The 20987-nt window shown below is 47.7% G+C and overlaps 1 protein-coding gene across 4 annotated transcripts in view; it reads right to left on the bottom strand.

The window, feature by feature from the left end:
• Positions 1 to 20987, bottom strand: part of ss18 (SS18 subunit of BAF chromatin remodeling complex) — a 92536-nt gene that overhangs the window by 56600 nt on the left and 14949 nt on the right. The window lies entirely within an intron of this gene.

Raw genomic sequence — 20987 nt, 5'->3', positions numbered from 1 at the left:
CACAGTGACTCAGTGGGGCAGATGCAGTCAGAAGGTCGTGGGTTCCAGTCTTGCTCCAAAGACCCGGGTACAAAACCAAGGCTCAAGTTCTAGCATGTGGGTGCCACACAGTCAGAGGTGCCGGCTTTCAGCTGAGACGTTAACAGAGATGCCTCATCCACCCCCTCGACTGGGAAGGGGGGGGCGGAATTCCAATTTAGAGGCATTCAGTCATACTCCCACAGATGTTAGCTTTACACCATTACCAAGCGTCTGAACCTGTGCTCCTCTCAAACTGAGCAGGATTATTGTTGCAACAGCACCTTTTATCAGTCAGGTAGAACTAACCTGTCTCACCACATCTACCCTGGACTGGAAGATTATGACCAACACCCTTGTATTTCCCGCTCTCACCTCCTTCAATACCCACAGGTGCATTCCACCTGGTCTTGGTGGGTTGCCAACTTTCAGCACCAATAATCTATTCAACATTTCATCCTTCTCAATTTTGAGCCCTTCTCGTGACAGTTTCCTCCTCTGTCACCATGTCCTGGGTAGTATCTACCTCTATGGTAAAGAGGGATGCAAAGTCTTCAGATAATACCACAGCCAGTCCCCCTCCCTGTGTAAATCCCCTCCTAATTGGCCCTACTCTCATTTTATCACTTATATACCTATGGAGATTTGGCTGCCAATTTCTTTCTCATAATCCCTCTTCGTGTTCCAATGTGCTTTTCCATGTCCCCTCTGAACCTCCTGTGTTCCTCTTGGTTCTCAGTTGTATTTTCTCTGACAGCCCTCAGAAACACACATTTTCTTCCTTATCCTAATTTCTATCTTGATTTTCATCCAGGGAGCTCTGGGGTTGGTTTGCTCTATCTTCCCCCACGTGAGGGAATATCGCTTGACTGTGCCTGAACCATTTCTTATTTGAAGGCCGCCCTTTGATTAGTCACAGTTTTCCCCACCAACCTTTCATTCCAGTCTAACCGGCCCAGCTTTGTTCTTGCCCCATTGAAGTAAACTCTTCCTCAGTTAATGATTCTTGTTCTGGATTGCCCATTCGGAGTTATCACCCAATACAATGATCACTGTCTCCTAAATTCACTCCCAAAGAAAGTAATCGAGGCCAATACATTGTGTGATTTCAAGAAGAAATTCAATATAGATCATAGAATCATAGAACCCTACAGTGCAGAAAGAGGCCCTTCGGCCCATCGAGTCTGCACCAAACACAATCCCACCCAGGCCCTATCCCCACATATTATACCCACTAATCCCTCTAACCTACAAATCTCAGGACACCAAGGCCAATTTTTAGCATGGCCAATCACCCTAACCCGCACATCTTTGGACTGTAGGATGAAACCGGAGCACCCGGTGTGGGAGGAAACCCACACAGACACGAGGAGAATGTGCAAACTCCACACAGACAGCGACCCGAGCCGGGAATCGAACCCAGGTCCCTGGAGCTGTGAAGCAGCAGTGCTAACCCACTGTGCTACCGTACTTTGTTCCTGATTGTGTCCGGGAAAATTTTCTACAGCAGTGTGTGTCCGTTGCAACGGTTTCTTCTCTCCGGCCTTTTATGCTATCACTATCCAGTCTACGTTGAGGTAACTAAAATCCCCCATTCTAATTACTCTAATGTTTGACAGCCTCTGTAATTGCCCTGCAGATTTGCTCCTCTATAACCTCTTGTCACTTACAGAGGCAGGCCCGAACTTTTGCAGGGGATTTATGGCCATTATCATAGAAGGGTTACAGTGTAAAAAGTGGCCATTCAGCCCATCACAGCCATGCAAGAGAAACGCACCAAGGGGCGTACTCCCTTGCCTTTTCCCCGTAGCCCCACAAGTTTCTCCTCTTCTAAACAGCCTTTAAAGAATAGTTAAATATAATGTTTAAAGTTACTTCATGATATTTTAAACTTCTATCAAAATGGGCGACTGTGCTGGCCGATGGGATCGTTCAGTCCGGTGGACCCCTTCCCTGCAACCAGAACCACTCCCCCACCCGCTGTTCCCCCAGCAGCAGGGGATCCGAACAACGGGAAACTCCATTGAAAAGCAGCGGGACTGGAAGATCCCAAGAGATTTCCACCCCCCGTAAAACACTCTAAAAGGGTGGAGTGGGAGTGGCACAGAACATTCCACCTACATTTTTGTTCTAATCTCCATCAGGCTCCGTAAAATTCCTAAAATGCAACTGGATCTACTCGCACATTCCATTTCCTGACTGACTGTCTGTGAGAATTCTAGGGAGGGATTGGTTACCTGGGCAGCTCGCTGCAGCTGCAGTGCTGGGGGAACACTGAGCAACACTGCACAAAAGAGAGGGAGGAGGGAAAGGGAATAATGTCTGTGTGGAGTTTGCACATTCTCCTCGTGTCTGCGTGGCTTTGCTCCGGTTTCCTCCCACAATCCAAAGATTGGGCGGGTTGGGTTGATTGGCCGTGCTAAAATTGCCCGTTAGTGTCCTGGGATGCGTAGGTTAGAGGGATCAGAGGGTAAATGTGTAGAGATATGGGGGTAAGGCCTGGGTGGGATTATGGTCAGTGCAGACTCGATGGGCCGAAGGGCCTCTTTCTGCACTGTAGGGTTATTCGATGTACGATTCTATGATCTATGAACATCCTCGTCGCAGAGATTGCGAAACCTCTGCGCGTGCCTTTCTTTGAGGTCCGTGCTGAACACTTTTGCTGCCCTAATTAACCCCAAATTCCAGACCATCGTCTCTTTACTGGATGCAGCTTCTCTCTATCTTTTATGATAAGAAAGTAGATCGGAAAGGTACAGAGAAGGCGTTTTGCACCCATCACACGTTGGAATGGAGAGAAGGGAGTCACACTATGAAACGGTTGAAGGGTGGGGGCGTATCCCAGGAAACCACTGGAAAATATAACAGATGTGACTAATGCTAACAGGACCAAAAAAAACCTCTGAAGGTGAACAAACTTGTACAATGACATTTCTCTTTAACACGTGCCCACTATCTCACCACAATGAGATCCGTTCAGTCTGGGAGAGTCCGCGGGTGGTGGTTAGATCATGCTTGACAAAGATCTCTTTTCATTCCTAGCTAAGAACACAATTCTAAAGCCTCTACACAACGTGCAGGCACCCACAAACTAGATGACACAAATCTAACAGTCTCTATTAAAACCCCAATATAAAAATTCAGGAGAAACTACTTCGACTCCAGTGGTGAGAATGTGGAACTCACTCCCACACAGTGACACAGCTTTTCACAGTAACTTCACTGCAGTGTTAACGTAAATCTACTTACGATACTAATAAATTAAACTTTAAACTTACAGGGAGTGCTTGAAATGAATAGCGTAGGAGCGAAGTTGAGTAAGCACGCAGGAGAGGGGAACAGAATGAGTTGGGAACCATAGGATCCCCCCCAAGTGCAGGAGGAGGAGGACATTCGGCCCATTGAGTCTGTACTGGCTCTCTGAAAGCATGTCATAGAGCCAGAGTCACAGAGGCATGGAAACAGGCCCTTCGGCCCAACTTGTCCATGCCACCCTTTTGTTTTAAAAACAACCAAGCTAATCCCAATTGCCCGCATTTGGCCCATATCCCTCTATACCCATCTTACCCATGCAACTGTCTAAATGCTTTTTAAAAGACAAAATTGTACCCACCTCTACTACTACCTCTGACACCACGTTGCAGACACTCACCACCTTCTGTGTGAAAAAAAAATTGCCCCCCTGGACCCTTCTGTATCTCTCCCCCTCACCTTAAACCAACGCCCTCTAGTTTTAGACTCCCCTGCCTTTGGGAAAAGATATTGACTATCTAGCTGATCCATGCCTCTCCTTATTTTACAGATGTCTATAAAGATCACCCCTCAGCCTCCTACACTCCAGAGAAAAAAAGTCCCAGTCTATCCAGCCTCTCCTTATAACTCAAACCATCCTAGTAACACTTTTCTGCACTCTTTCTAATGTCGTTTCTATAATAGGGTGACCAAAACCGTACACAGTACTCCAAGCGTGGCCTTATCAGACCCAGACGCACCTCCTATTCCATCCCCGTAACCCCACACATTGCCATGTACGAAGAGGCAGTAATGATATTGAATTTGAGGTGCTTAATGTCAACGTACTGCATTAACACAGAACGCAGACCATGTTAAGTTCCAGTTCCTGGTCCCACAGGTCTGTAGGTTCTGGCACTTCAAAAGGCATATCAAAGCGCATTCCGATCGCGAGGAGGGTTTCCACTTCAATTCCCGTTCAGGCAGCGAGTTCCAGATCCCCGCCTCCCCCTGGGCAAAAAACATTTTCCTCAAAGTCCTCTTTAACCCCCTCCCCAAGTACGTCCAACGTGTGCTCCTTGGTTACAGGCACCTCTGCTTTCTCTGTGAGCCACAGTTCCCAGCTTCCTGGGAAAGAGTAAGTCAAGGGGGAGACAGCAGGGTGAGTCACTCGACACTCCCACGCAGTTAGACAGAAACAACCATTTCTAAGAGGCCGGGGGGGGTGGAATTGGAAAGCAGAGCAATGCTGATCTTGGACTGAACCTTGCTCCACAGAATCACAGATTATTGATTTGATTTATTATTGTCACATGTATTAGTATACAGTGAAAAGCATTGTTTCTTGTGCGCTCTATACAGACAAAATGTACCATTCATAGAGAAGGAAAGGAGACAGTGCAGAATGTAGTGTTACAGTCATAACTAGGGTGTAGAGAAAGATCAACTTAATAATAAGGTCCATTAAAAAAGTCTGACAGCAGCAGGGAAGAAGCTGTTCTTGAGTCGGTCGGTACGGGACCTCAGACTTTTGTACCTTTTTCCCGATGGAAGAAGGCGGAAGAGAGAATGTCTGGGGTGCGTGGGGTCCTTAATTATGCCGGCTGCTTTGCCGAGGCAGCGGGAAGTGTAGACAGAGTCAATGGATGGGAGGCTGGTTTGTGCGATGGACTGGGCTTCATGCATGACCCTTACGAGGCACGTACTTAATAAACACACTGAAACATCTCTACAAACCTTCCACCAGTGCAAAAAAAACCCCATTGAAATCTCTCAGTTAGTCTCGTTCCCTGTAGCTGCACCTTCTCGGAGGCAATTGGGGATGGGAAAGAAAAATATTGGCTTAGCCTGCGACACACACGTCTCGTCAGAGGTTTACAGCAATGGAAACAGGCCCTTCGGCCCAACATGTCCATGCTGCCCATTTTTTTAAACTCCTAAACTAGTCCCAATTGCCCGCATTTGGCCCACATCCCTCTATACCCATGTAACTGCCTAAATGCTTTTTGAAAGACAAAATTGTACCCTCCTCTACTACTACCTCTGGCAGCTTGTTCCAGACACTCACCACCCTCTGGGTGAAAAAAAAAATCGCCCCTCTGGACCCTTTTGTATCTCTCCCCTCAGGAAGATTAAATTCTTTCTTAAGTATTTATCCAACCGACTTTTGAAAGCTGCTACCGCATCAGCGTCCAACGGCCTGTATCCCAAATCCTAACCACTCATCGCACGAGGGAAGGTTTTCCTCAGGTTGCTTCCAGTTCTTCTGTCAGTGACCTTAACTCTGCGCCCTCTGGTTATTCACTCTGCCAACTGTTGGAAACAGTAAATAAACAGAAACTACGTAGGCCGTGCTATGAGCGGCGTACAAAGAGGAGAGAGTTACTCAAACAACACAACAAATGAGAGGTCTTGCCCAGGGAAGAACGGCTGAGGCAATTTTCTTTTGAACAGGGAGGCAGGGGTTGGGGGGGGGGGGGTCAATAAATTGAGAACTTAAAGTCACAGAAGCGTTTTGAGATAGACACATAGAGAAACTCGGTCGCCGGTGGTGGTAGAGGCGAACTCACTGGGGTCTTTTAAAAGGCTTCTGGATGAGTACATGGGATTTAATGGGATTGGGAGTTATAGATAGGCCTGGTAGGTAGGGATATGATCGGCACAACTTGTGGGCCGAAGGGCCTGGTTGTGCTATAGCGTTCTATGAAACATTTCCACACAGGTTCCAGAGCAGAACTAGTGGCCATAAATGCACGATAGGCACAAAATTATGAGGGACACGGATAGGGTAGATACGGAGGAACCGCTCAGTAGAGGGGTCAATAATCAGGGGTGTAAATTTAAGGAAAGTAGCAGGATTTAGAGGTGGGGGATGAGCAGAAGAACTTTTTCACCCAGAGGGAAAGTGGAATTCAGTGCCTGAAAGGGTGGTAGAGGCAGGAACCTTCACAACATTTAGGTGGGCACTTGAAATTCCACAGCACAGAAGGCCAACTGCTAGGAAATGGGAGTAGAATAGATTAGTTAGATGCTTGACGCGCAGACACGATGGGCATTGGTGCTGCAAAACTCCATGTCCGATAGAGAGATTTAGGAAAACATCTTCACTAAAGGGTGCGAGAGATTATCATATAATCATAGAATCCTACAGTGCAGAAAGAGGCCATTCGGCCCATCAAGTCTGCACCAACCACAATTCCACCCAGGCCCTACACCCATATCCCTACATATTTACCTGCTAATCCCTCTACCCTACGCATCTCTGGACATCGAGGGGCAATTTAGAACGGCCAATCAACCTAACCCGCACATCTTTGGACTGTGGGAGGAAACCGGAGCACCCAGAGGAAACCCACGCAGACACAGGGAGAACATGCAGACTCCACACCGACGGTGACCCGAGCCGGGAACTGAACCCATGTCCCTGGAGCTGTGAAGCAGCAGTGCCAACCACTGGGCTACCGTGCCGCCCTCGTGAAAGATTGTGAAACTCTCAGGGTGTAGTCAAGAAGAATTAATTAACGTACGCAAAGGGGAAGCTGGATAATCACACGAGGGAGAGAGAAAGGAATAGAAGGTTATGTTAGCTGGATTTAAACAAAGGAGGAGGGAAGACCCACATGTGGACCAGCTGGGCCAAAACGCCTGAATAGAAACATAGAAACTAGAAGCAGAAAGAGGCCATTCAGCCCTTCAAACTTTCTCCACTGTTCATCTTAATCATTGAATTCAATGTCCTGATCCCGCCTCCCCCCCCATTTCTCTTGATCCTTTTAGCCCCAAGAGCGATATCTAATCGCTTCCTGAAATCAGACAATGATTACTTTCTGTGGGAGTGAATGCCACACATTTACCACCCTCTGGCTGAAGAAATTTCTCCACATCTCAGTTCTAAAAGGTTCACCCCTTATCCTCAAACTGTGACCCCCTAGTTCTGGACTCCCCCCACCATCGGGAACATTCTTTCTGAATCTACCCTGTCAAATCTGTACTGGATGTAGTTTGCATGCTGTATTTCTGAAAGATCAGAGTTGAGCGATCTGCACTGTACACGGAATGTTTTCCCAGGCTAGGATCTTCATACTGGCTGTATTGGAATTTGCCTGGTAACATAAACTTGCAGTGAGACCATGGAGAATGCACCAGGGAATGACTGTCCCCCAGCCTTGGCACGATGCCGGAACATGTTCCTTTTGGCTGCAGGGGATAGGTCCTTGTGCATAAACATCTGTAGCTTCTAACAAGCAAGTGAGCCCAACTAATAATCTTAAAATTGGTTTGTTAGTGTAGCTATTGCTGCAACTGTACAGGGCACTAGTGAGACCGCAACAGGAGCACTGTGTGCAGTTTTGGTCCCCTCATTTGCGGAAGGATATATTGGCCTTGGAGGGAGTACAGAGAAGGTTCACTAGGCTGATACCGGAGATGAGAGAGTTAGCTTATGAAGAGAGATTGAATAGACTGGGTCTGTACTCGTTAGGGTTTAGAAGGCTGAGGGGGGATCTTATAGAGACTTACAAGATAATGAAGGGGATAGACAGGATAGAGGTAAAGAGATTCTTTCCGCTTGGAAAGGAAAACAGAACTAGAGGGCACAGCCTCAAAATAGAGGTGGGGGAGCAGTTTAGAACGGAGTTGAGGAGGAACTTCTTCACTCAAAGGGTGGTGAATCTCTGGAATTCTCTGCCCGTTGAAGTGGTGGAGGCTACCTCGCTAAATATATTTAAGTCATGGGTAGATAGGTTTCTGATAGACAAGAGGATTAAGGGTTATGGAGAGAAAGCGGGAAAGTGGAACTGATCCACTTCAGATCAGCCATGATCTTATGGAATGGCGGGGCAGGCTCGAAGGGCTAGATGGCCTACTCCTGCTCCTATTTCTTATGTTCTTATGTTCTATTAGCACACTAGGAATTGTAGAGCCACTGCTATCCAATCACAGAGTCACATTTCACGTGAAACATTATGTCCTGGGTTTTGCAAGGACTTGTTTCTCCCTTTGACATTTGATATTCTTGTATTTGTCCTGATGAGTGCAAGATGAAAAGCTTCGACAGCATGTCTCGCAATGCTGAAATTCTGTATTGGCTAGTATCTAAGAGATGATGACTTTAAACACCTTACACTTAAACTGTACCAACTGACGGGCAACACGACAGCTCAGTGACTATCACTGTTTGCTGCGCAGATACAGGAATTTGGCTCGGTGTCTGTGGGAGTTGGCACATTCTCCCCGTGCTTGCGTGGGTTTTCTCTGGGTGCTCCAGTTTCCTCCCACACCCCAAAAACGTGCTCTTCGGCTGATTGGTGTAAATAAATTGTCCCTAAATTAGACCTCCCTCAATCTGGCACACATATAATTCTCTAAATTTGCACACCTTTATTGTGGAGTCCAAGAGGTGTAGGCAAAGGTCATAGGTAGGAGGAGGATTGGAATGAGGCGCTCACTGAGTGTTAAAATGGCAGCGCGGGCTTGTAGGGCCAAAGGGCCTGTTTCCTGTGCTGTGTTCTTTGTAAATTGACCCAAGTGTCAGGGAGATTTAGCAGGGTAAATGTATGGGGTTATAGGCGTAGAGCCCGGGTGGCGGGATTGGGATTGTGGTTGGTAAAGATTTGATGGGCCAAATGGCCTCTTTCTGTTCTGTAGGTATTCTGTGATTCCACAACATGAGCGTCACTGGCTGGGCCAGCATTTATTGCCCGTCCCTAGTTACCCAAGGGCAGCTAAGAATCAACCACACTGCTGTGGGTCTGGAGTCACACGTAGGCCAGACTGGGTAAGTTTGGCAGATTTCCTTCCCTAAAAGGACATTAGTGAACCAGATGGGTTTTTCTGACAATGGTTTCATGGTCATCGGTAGGTTCTTAATTCCGGATTTTTTTTTTATTGAATTCGGATTCCTCCATCTGCCGTGGCGGGATTCGAACCCTGGTCCCCAGAACATTAGCTGAGTTTCTGGATTCGTAGTCTAGTGATAATACCACTGCGCCACTGCCTTCCCCTTGTACAAAGCTGGAAATAATGGGAGACTGCAGGTTGAAATGAATCCTGTAACAAATAGCACTGAGAGTCAGGCTGTGACAGCAAGAACCAAAAGAACAAAACCTGTCAACAGCTCATCATTCGGCAGGTTAAATCAGGGTTGCCAACTATAGTTGCATATATTCTGGAGATTCCATCACATGGTTTCTTGCACTACCCAGAAACTCTTCCCTACTCCATCTCTCGGTTATAAACAAAATTGTTCTACAGAGAGGGAGAGGGAATAAAAAAAAACAGCACTTTTGGATCTTTCTCCAGCTTGTTCACAGCAGTTTCTTGGAGATTAATTGCCCGGGGACTCGAGGGCAATCCTGGAGAGTTGGCAGCTCCAGCCTCCAGTATAATGTTTGTGAGACAGGGAGGTTGTTCAGAGAGTGAAAAAGGCAGCTTCACTGAGTTGAGGCCTGGCCAGCTGACAGCAGAGAGCCGCAGCCTGACCCACAACAAACTCATGTTCCCAGATAAGAGAATTCCAGACAATCCACTCCTGACATTACCCTACGCAGACCAGACTCGGAAATGCTGCCACAGAGGTCGCCGGCTTCCCGAAATCTCAAAGCGCATAACTCCAAACCAGTCCCAGGCAGGGTGCTCCAGTTTCTACAGGAGGGGGCTAAAACCAGAGTGTTAACTTCTCCAGCCTTCACAGTTGCTGCTTGCTGGCTCGAGTGTGTGTCTGGCTTTCTCTTTTTACACTGGGTTCATATCACAGAAGGCCATTTGGCCCAACTAGTCTGTATTGGTAAAATTAGAGCAAAGTACTGCTGGGTTTTTGTTTAATTCATTTACTGGATGCGAGCAGCATTGCCCAGGCCAGCATTTATTGCCCATCCCCAATTGCCCTCGAGAAGGTGAGCCGCCTTCTTGAACCGTTGCAGTCTGTTTATTTTCTTTATTTATCAGTCACAAGTAGGTTTAGATTAACACTGCAATGAAGTTACTGTGAAAATCCCCTAGTCGCCACACCTGTTTGGGTACACCGAGGGAGAACTTAACACGGCCAATGCACCCTAGCCAGCACGTCTTACGGATTGTAGGACAAAGCAGCCCCGTCTCCTGGGGAGAACATGAACATGTAGGCTCCACACTGAGACAGTGACCCAAGGGAGTCGAACCTGGGTGCCTGGCGCTGTGAAACAGCAGTGCTAACCACTGCGCCACTCTGAGGTGTAGGTGCACCCACCATGCTGTTGATGGGGGAATACTAGGATTTTGACCCAGTGACAGCGAAAGAATGATATATTTCCCAGTCGGGATGCTGAGTGACTTGGAGGGGAACTTCCAGGTATTAGTGTCCCCTTGTGTCTGGTGCTGATGGTAGTGAATTTAGAAGATGCTGCCTAAGGAACCCTGTGAGTTTCTACAGTGCATCTTGTAGACTGCTGCCATTGTATGTCAGTGGTGGAAGGGTTGAATGTTTGTAGCGAGGGCAGCAATCTAGCAGGGCTGCTTTGTCCTGGATGGTGTTGAGCTTCTTGAGTCTTGTTGCAGCTGCACCCACCCAGGCAAGTGGAGAGTGTTCCATCACACTCCTTGAAGGTGGTGTATAGGCTTTGGGGAGTCAGGAGGCAAGTTACTCACCACAGGATTCCGAGTTGTACGGTGTGTTAGCTTTTATTGGTAGAGGGATTGTGTTTCAGAGCCGTGAGGTCATGTTACAACTGTACAAAACTCTGGTGCGGCCGCACTTGGAGTATTGCGTACAGTTCTGGTCGCCGCATTATAAGAAGGATGTGGAGACATTGGAAAGGGTGCAGAGGAGGTTTACCAGGATGTTGCCTGGTATGGTGGGAAGGTCTTATGAGGAAAGGCTGAGGGACTTGAGGTTGTTTTCGTTAGAGAGAAGAAGGTCAAGAGGTGACCTAATTGAGGCATACAAGATGATCAGAGGGTTAGATAGGGTGGACAGTGAGAGCCTTTTTCCTCGGATGGTGATGGCTAACACGAGGGGACATAGCTTTAAATTGAGGGGTGGTAATTATAGGACGGATGTCAGAGGTAGGTTCTTTACTCAGAGGGTAGTAAGGGTGTGGAATGCCCTGCCTGCAGCAGTTGTGGACTCGCCAACTTTAAGGGCGTTCAAATGGTCAGTGGATAGGCATATGGATAACATTGGAACAGTTTAGGTTAGAGGGTCATTAGATTGGTTCCACTGGTCGGCGCAACATCAAGGGCCGAAGGGCCTGTACTGCGCTGTAATGTTCTATGAGTCTGACCTGCTCTTGAGGCAGTAAGAAGTTTCACAACACCAGGTTAAAGTCCAACAGGTTTATTTGGTAGCAAAAGCCACTAGCTTTCAGAGCGTTGCTCCTTCACATCTGCTCTTGATAGCCACAGTATTTATATGTTGGGGATGGTCGCTGGATTCCGGGGAAGTGCCGGAAGATTGGAAAACGGCTAATGTTACGCCGTTGTTTAAGAAGGGTGCCAGGCAAAAGGCGGGGAATTATAGGCCGGTTAGTTTAACGCCTGTGGTAGGTAAAATGTTAGAATCCGTCATTAAGGAGGAAATTGCGAGGCATCTTGAAGGGAATTGCTTGATAGGGCGGACGCAACGCGGTTTCATTAAAGGGAAGTCGTGTCTGACAAATTTACTGGAGTTCTATGAGGATGTGTCTAGGGCAGTGGATAGAGGAGAGCCGGTGGATGTGGTCTTTCTGGATTTTCAGAAGGCGTTTGACAAGGTACCTCACAAGAGGTTATTGCAGGAGGTCAGGGGACATGGAGTTGGGGGTAGGGTGTTAGCGTGGATAGAGGATTGGTTGTCAAATAGGAGGCAGAGAGTGGGGGTCAATGGGCGCTATTCGGATTGGCGGTTGGTGACTAGTGGGGTGCCCCAGGGGTCGGTGCTGGGGCCTCAGCTATTTACCATTTATATAGATGATCTGGAGGAGGGAACCGAGTGCAGGGTGTCGAAATTTGCTGATGACACCAAGATTGGGGGAAAGGCAAATTGTGCGGAGGGTGTGGAGAGTCTGCAGAAGGATCTAGATAGGCTGGGCGAATGGGCCAGGAAATGGCAAATGGAATTTAATGTTGGCAAGTGTGAGGTGGTCCACTTTGGTAGGAAGAATGGTAGGAAGGACTATTACTTACGTGGTGAAAAACTGCAGCAGGCGACGGTGCAGAGGGACCTCGGGGTCCTTGTGCATGAGTCGCAAAAACCCAGCTTGCAGGTGCAGCAGGTGGTCAGGAAGGCGAATGGGATGCTGGCCTTCATAGCGAGGGGGATTGAATATAAAAGTAGGGAGGTCTTGCTGCAGCTGTATAGGGCATTGGTGAGGCCGCAGCTGGAGTACTGTGTGCAGTTTTGGGCGCCGCACCTGCGCAAGGATATTTTGGCCCTGGAGGGAGTGCAGAGGAGGTTTACTAGGCTGATGCCGGAGTTGAGGGGATTGAGCTATGAGGAGAGGCTGAATAAACTAGGCTTGTACTCGTTAGAGTTTAGAAGAATGAGGGGAGATCTCATTGAGACGTATAAGATGATGAATGGGATGGATAGGATAGAGGTGGAGAGACTCTTCCCGCTCAAAAAAGACAGTAGGACTAGGGGGCACAGCCTCAAGATAAAGGGGAGGCGGTTTAGAACGGAGTTGAGGAGGAACTTCTTCACTCAAAGGGTGGTGAATCTCTGGAATTCTCTGCCCGTTGAAGTGGTGGAGGCTGCCTCGCTAAATATTTTTAAGAAGCGGGTTGATGGGTTCTTGATAAGAGAGGGGATTAAGGGTTATGGGGAGAGGGCGGGAAAGTGGAACTGAGCCACAACAGATCAGCCATGATCTTATTGAATGGCGGGGCAGGCTCGAAGGGCTAGATGGCCTACTCCTGCTCCTATTTCTTATGTTTTTATGTTCTTATGTCATTGCCAGGCACTTGTGTGGCATGAATGTTACTTGCCACTTGTCAGCCCAAGCTTCGATATTGTCCAAACCGCACTTGGACTATAGTGTTCAATTCTGGTCACCACACTACCAGAAGGATAGGGAGGCTTTGGAGAGGGTACAGAAAATATTTAACCAGGATGTTGCCTGTATGGAGGGCATTAGCTATGAGGAGAGGTTGGAGAAATTTGGCTTGTTCTCACTGGAATGACGGAGGGGTGACCTGAGAGTGGTCTACAAATTAGGGCACGGACAGAGGGGATAGTCAGAAGTCTTTTTCCCACAGAGTGGAAGAGTCAATTACTAGGGGGCACAGATTTAAGATGCGAGGGGCAAGGTTTGAAAGGTGATGTACGAGGCAAGATTTTTTTTTAAAAATGCAGAGGGTGGTGGGTGCCTGGAACTCACTGCCAGGGGAGGTAGTGGAAATCGACATTGCAGTGACTTTTAAGGTGTATCTTGACAAATCCATGAACAGGATGGGAATAGAGGGATATGGTTCCCGGAAGAGTAGGGGGTTTTAGTTCAGTTGGGCAGCATGGTCAGCGCAGGGTTGGAGGGCCGAAGGGCCAGTTCCTGTGCTGTAATTTTCTTTGTCTTGCTGCATTCGGACATGGACTGCTTAAGTATCCGAGTGGCAAATGGTGCTGAACATTGTGCGGTCATCAGTGAACATGCCCACTTTTGACCTTATGACGGAGGGAAGGTCATTGATGAAGATGGTTGGGTCTAGGATACTACCCCGAGGAACTCCTGCAGAGATGTTCCGGACCTTAGACAATTGATCTCCAAAGCTAAGAGATTGCCCAGCATGGACCATATTCGTTGGTCCTTCGCCATAATGAAGTCAACTCAGACTGCAAAAACAAAACTAATTGGTTGCGTGGAATTGGACCGAAAGGTTAAGGGACTTCAAGATCAACGAGCTGCAGTCTGGGTCTCTCTGAAAGAGGAGAAAGAGGAATGTCAGAGACAGAATAGAACGTGATCCTGAAACACAGTAAGTGTCCGTCAATGCCTACTCCAAGAATTTATCCCATTCTGGAACGAATAGAATATGTGTGGCAAGACAGCCAGGGGAAGTCCATGAGGAGATCAGTCCTCTTCCTCGGGTGAACTGAACAAGAATAGATGTGACTAACAGCAAGAGCGTGCAGGCAAATTGTGTGATAAACAATCATGACCGAGGGGTGGCATGGCCTAGTAGAACATAGAACATAACAACGCAGTACAGGCCCGTCGGCCCTCGATGTTGCGCCAACCAGTGGAACCAATCTAATGACAGTGGTATTGTTACTGGACCAGTAACCCAGGGTAAGGGTCTGGTGACCTGGGTGTGAATCCCACCAAGGCAGATGGTAAAACTTAAAAACAAAAAAAATCAGGAATTAAAAAGTCGAATGATGACCATGAACCCACTGTTGTAAAAAGCCAGTTGGTTCACTACTCCCCATTAGGGAAGGAAATCTGCTGTCCTTACCCAGTCTGACCTACACATGACTCCAGAGCCTCAGCTATGTGATTGACTATTAAATACCCTCAGGATTGAGCAATAAATGCTGGCCTGGCCAGCGACACTCTCTTTCCATGGATGAATAAACTTAAAAAAGTTGGTGAGTGATTAATGTCTCTGGACTGGGAACCCACATCAAACAGCGGAGAAGTTGTGTACCAGTTTCAGTCTCCCTTTTAGGTCATGTTTCAGATTTCCTGTCTGAAACATGATCCAAATTCTACAGTACAGAAGTAGACCATTCGGCCCATCGAGCCTGCATGGCCAACATTCCCACCCATGTCATGTCCTATCCCCATAACTCCACATATTTACCCTTCTAGTCTCTCTGACATTAAAGGGCAATTTATCATGGCCAATCAACCTTACCCGCACATCACAGGGGAGAACATAGCCCTGTCTGCATCAATGGGGATGAAGTACAAATGGTCAAGGGCTTCAAGTTTTAAAGGTGCCCAGATCACTAACAACCTCTGCTGGTCCCTCCATATTGACGCTATAGTTAAGAATGCCCTTCAACGTCTCCACTTTCCCAGAAGACTAAAGGAAATTTGGCATGTCAGCTACGACTCTTACCAACTTTTACAGATGCACCAGAGAAAGCATTCTTTCTGGTTGTATCACAGTTTGGTCTGGGCTCCTGCTCTGCCCAAGACTGCAAGGAACTACAAAAGGTCATGAATGTAGCCCAATCCAACACACAAACCAGCCTCCCTCTCATCCCGCTGCCTCGGTAAAGCAACCAGCATAATTAAGGACTCCACGCACCCCGGACATTCTCTCTTCCACCTCCTTCCATTGGGAAAAGATACAAAAGTCTGAGGTCACGTACCAACCAACTCAAGAACAGCTTCTTCCCTGCTGCTGTCAGACTTTTGAATGGACCTACCTCGCGCTAAGTTGATCTTTCTCTACACTCTAGCTGTGACTGTAACACTACATTCTGCACTCTCTCCTTTCCTTCTCTATGAACGGTATGTCTTGTCTGTATAGCATGCAAGAATTAATACTTTTCGCTGCATATTAATGCATGTGACAATAATAAATCAAAATGTTTGGACTGTGGGAGGAAACCGGAGCAAACCCACGCAGACACGGGGAGAACGTGCAAACTCCACACAGACAGTGACCTGAGGCCGGAATTGAACCCGGGGCCCTGGCGCTGTGAGACAGCAGTGCTAACCACTCTGCAGCCCCAATATAATATCCTCCTGATTATGTGGAGGCACCACATCAGAGTCATGAACTTCTTTGTTCCTGCCACAGACGCTGCCTGTCCCAGCATTCTCAGTTTGGTTTGCTCGTGTGTACTGCACTTGTTTACCCCTCGCTAGGCAGATAATTAAGGGTCCACGGAGTGAAATATAATATGCAATCACTGTTAGACCATTAAAAATAGCTCCCACTGATTACAGTGCAATTATCTCACTGACGTAACGGGAGCGCCAAGAACCCAGTCCTTACAGATGGCACGTCCAATGGCACGCAGAGGAACCGAGCGACTATTTATTCAGCTTGGTTTCCATCAACATCTTTCAGCAAAATCACAAAGCCTGTCATTTTGGAAACTTGCCAAAGACGCCAGGAACTGCAACACAAATAACAAACCAGACCAGGAGAAACAAACCTGCATTTCTCCAGCACCTTTCACCGCCTCACAGCCACTTCAATATTTTTTGAAGCATATAGTCACTATTGTAAAGAACAAAGAAAATTACAGCACAGGAACAGGCCCTTCGGCCCTCACCAAGGCCTGCACCAACCATGCTGCCCAACTGGACGTGACACCCATAGAACTCTGAAAGGGCTTCTTAGGGTGGACACAGAGAGGTTTCCGCTGGCTGGGAAATCTAAAACACAGGGGTACAGCCCCAAAATAAAGGGCCGATCACTCAGGGCGGGGATGAGAAGAAATTACTTTCACTCAAAAGGTCGCGAATCTTTGGAATTCTCCTCCTCGGAGTTGTGACTGCTCCATCGTTGAACATATTTCAGGCTGGGACAGAGAGATGTTCAGTCCGTCAGGGAAATTAAGGGATATGGAGAGTGGGCGGTAAAAATGGAGTTGAAGCCCAAGATCGGGTATTAAAATAGGGGGAGCAGGCTAGATAGGCCAAATGGTCCACACCTGCTCCAATCTCTTGTGTTCTTTATTCATTTTGAATAGCGATATTAAAGGAATAAATATTGACCAGGGCACTAGCCAGACTTTTCCTGCTCTTCTCACAGGAGGACCTTTCCATCCAACCTAGAATAGAGACGGGGCCTCAGTTTTACACCTCATCCAAAAGGCAGTGTCTCCAACAGTGCAGCACTCCCTCAGTACGGAGGGGTTCCTGGGGTAGCGAGAGAGGAATGCCAACCTGGAGTAGATGTTCAGCTCTCTAGACTCTGAGTATGAACAAAGTAGAGAGAGTTTCTTGGCCTTTCCTCAGAGTGTTTGTTGGTGACGAGAAGCGGAACGCCATTGGCTAGTGGTGGGATATTCGAGTTCCCTCTCTGTCAATGAGAATTCCCATGGGAGCTGTCCACGTTACCTGGAAACCCGCGGCAGGGGATACATCACCAGTGCGACCGGAGAATCCCACCAGCGTGAATGGCCAGAGAATTCCGGCCAGCACTGTTAGTGACATTGATTATCTAAAAGTAATGACTCGAGGAACACTAATGATTCTCTTGAAACGGAAGTAATATGTCCACACATTAACAGTTACACAAAACGTGGAATCAAATAAATTTGGAGTACTGCTTAATATTTCAAGAATAAAGGTTTTTTTTAAACAAGGAAATTTACGAGTCACCAATAGAAAGAATTTACTAAGAGTTAAGCTACATAACATTGGCTTCGTAACACCAAACAAGAATCTTGAAGAAAAGAGACATGTTGCTGAAGTTTTTCATCTTGCACTCATCAGGACAAATACAATAATACCAAATTTCAGATGATCAGAACAACTTATACCAAAAGGAGAAGAGGGTACTGATTCGTTAAGACATCACCGTGGAGAATTCGCTATGCAGCTATTGCCCCCAGGCATTTATTTGGTTTAAAAAGGGGCAACAATAAAAAGGTAGCTTCTAGCAAGCAGATGTCAGTCATACTGTGAGCCCAACTGATAATCTTTAAACTGATATTGTAATTCTCAGGATACTCAGTATCATTTAGCAAGTACTGCCCAATCACAGAATCATATTTAACATAAAATTAACCTTATGTTTGAAATTGCTGTGAATCAAACAGTTTTGTTTATTCATTCGTGGGACATGGGCATCGCTGGCTGGCCAGCATTTATTGCCCATCCCTAGTTGCCCCTTGAGTAGGTGGTGGTGGTGAGCTGCCTTCTTGAATCGCTGCAGTCCATGTGCTGTGGCTTGACCCATAATGTCATTAGGGAGGGAATTCCAGGATTTTGACCCAGCCACTGTGAAGGAACGGTGATATATTTCCAAGTCAGGATGGTGAGTAGCTTGGAGGGGAACTTGCAGGGGGTGGTTTTCCCATGTATCTGCTGCCCTTGTTCTTCTAGATGGAAGTGGTCATGGGTTCGGAAGGTGCTGTCTAAGGATCTTTGGTAAGCGGGACTCCAGGATGGTAGTCTGCCTCCCTGGAGCAGGGGTGCAGGATGTTTAAGAACATAAGAACATAAGAACATAAGAAATAGGAGCAGGAGTAGGCCATCTGGCCCTTCGAGCCTGCCCCGCCATTCAATAAGATCATGGCTGATCTGTCGTGGCTCAGTTCCACTTTCCCGCCCTCTCCCCATAACCCTTAATCCCCTCTCTTATCAAAAACCCATCAACCCGCTTCTTAAAAATATTTAGCGAGGCAGCCTCCACCACTTCAACGGGCAGAGAATTCCAGAGATTCACCACCCTTTGAGTGAAGAAGTTCCTCCTCAACTCCGTTCTGAACCGCCCCCCCTTTATCTTGAGGCTGTGCCCCCTAGTCCTACTGTCTTTTTTGAGCGGGAAGAGTCTTTCCACCTCTATCCTATCCATCCCATTCATCATCTTATACGTCTCAATGAGATCTCCCCTCATTCTTCTAAACTCTAACGAGTACAAGCCTAGTTTATTCAGCCTCTCCTCATAGCTCAACCCCCTCAACTCCGGTATCAGCCTAGTAAACCTCCTCTGCACTCCCTCCAAGGCCAAAATATCCTTGCGCAGGTGCGGCGCCCAAAACTGCACACAGTACTCCAGCTGCGGCCTCACCAATGCCCTATACAGCTGCAGCAAGACCTCCCTACTTTTATATTCAATCCCCCTCGCTATGAAGGCCAGCATCCCATTCGCCTTCCTGACCACCTGCTGCACCTGCAGGCTGGGTTTTTTCAGAAAGGGTAGAGGGAATTTTGAAGTGTGGAGGGACCGAGTCTGATGTGATAGTGCACGTAGGAGAGAAGGATGTAGGAACAAAGTGCAGGGGGGACATACGTAGGCAGTTCAGGGAGTTGGGGGCTAGGCTGAAATGTAGGGCCTCCAGGGTGGCGTTCTCTGGGCTGCTGCCGGTGCCTGGGGCTAGCAGGGCTAGAAATAATGAGATACTCCAACTCAATGCGTGGTTGAAGGATTGGTGTAGGGCAGAGGGTTTTAGATTCGTAGACCATTGGGAAGTCTTTATGAAAGAGGGGCAAATATATAAGAGGGATGGGGTACAGTTAACTGGGAAGGGTGTGTATATCTTAGCTGGAAGGTTAGCTGGAGTGTTTCGGCAGGGTTTAAACTAATATGGAGGGGGGGTGGGGATGTGGACGGAACTGGGATTGGGGATAGGGTAAGCCCGGAGGGTAGGAAGAAGGATCGGATTGTTTCTGAGGGTCTTCGGTGCATGTGTTTCAATGCTAGGAGTGTGACTGGCAAAACAGATGAACTGAAGGCAATAATGTTCGAAAGGAAGTTGGAAGTGGTGGCGGTGACAGAGACTTGGTTAAAGGAAGGGCAGGACTGGCAGTTGAATGTTCCCGGGTATAAGTGCTTCAGGCGTGATAGGGGTGGGTCGCTGAGAGGTGGGGGAGTGGCGTTGTTAGTTAAGGATTGCATCATAGCAGTGCAGAGGGAGGGAGGTATAGAGGATATAGGAATCGAGTCGCTATGGGTGGAGTTGAGGAATAGGAAGGGAGATGTTACTATGTTGGGTGTGTACTACAGACCGCCCAACAGCCCGAGGGCTGTGGAAGAAGGGATAAGCAGGGACATTCTAGATAAGTGCAGGAAGAATAGGGTGGTGGTAGTGGGAGATTTTAATCTCCCCGGGGTAGACTGGAAGGTGCCGAGATCAGAGGGTGCTGACGGGGAGGAATTTGTACAGTGTGTAATGGAAGGATCCCTGGAGCAGTATGTGGATAGCCCGACCAGAGAGGGGGCTATACTGGACTTGGTTCTGGGGAATGAGCCTGGGCAGGTGGTTGACGTTGAAGTAGGAGAGCAGGTGGCTAACAGTGACCACAACTCTGTCTGGTTTAAGATATTAATGGATAAAGATGAAGCCTGTCCTAAGGGGAGGGTGTTAAACTGGGGGAGGGCTAGATACAACCGGATTAGACAGGATCTTAAAGATACGGACTGGGGTAAGCTGTTTGATGGCAGGTCGACGCTGGGTATGTGGGAGTCTCTCAAGGGAAAACTAAAATCTTTGCAGGAAAGGCACGTGCCGGTCAAGAGGAAGGATGGGAAGGGTAGGATTAGAGAGCCGTGGGTAACTAGGGATATTGAGGACCTGGTCAGGAGGAAGAGGGAGGCGTACATTAGATCTAGGCATTTGAGGACAGAGATAGCGTTAGAAGAATACAGAGAATGTAGGAGAGAACTTAAAAGGGGCATCAGAAAGGCAAAAAGGGGCCACGAAATGGCTTTGGCGGGTAGGATTAAAGAAAATCCTAAGGCATTTTACTCCTATGTTAGAAATAAAAGGATGGTTAGAGGGAAGATTGGTCCTCTCAGGGACAGAGGAGGGGAACTATGCTTGGAGCCTGGGGGAATGGGGGAGATCCTGAATGAATACTTTGCGTCGGTATTCACGCAGGAGAGGGGCCTGATGTCTGGTGCTGTGCTTGAGGAGTTTGAGGATCCGTTGAGGGATATAGTCATCACGAGGGAAGAGGTGTTGGGACTTTTAGACAGTATAAAGACGGATAAATCTCCGGGGCCTGATGGCATCTATCCCAGGCTGCTAAGGGAGGTGAGGGATGAAATTGCTGGGCCTCTGACGCAAATCTTTGTCTCTTCTTTGGACACAGGTGAGGTCCCAGAGGATTGGCGGATTGCAAATGTAGTACCGTTGTTTAAGAAGGGTCAGAGGG

The sequence above is a fragment of the Carcharhinus amblyrhynchos genome, chromosome 8 (assembly GCF_965287045.1).
Source record: "Carcharhinus amblyrhynchos chromosome 8, sCarAmb.v2.hapA, whole genome shotgun sequence".
In the NCBI taxonomy this organism is placed as follows: domain Eukaryota; kingdom Metazoa; phylum Chordata; class Chondrichthyes; order Carcharhiniformes; family Carcharhinidae; genus Carcharhinus; species Carcharhinus amblyrhynchos.
Note: the sequence above shows the minus strand (reverse complement) of the source record. Positions and strands in the feature narration are given on the sequence as shown.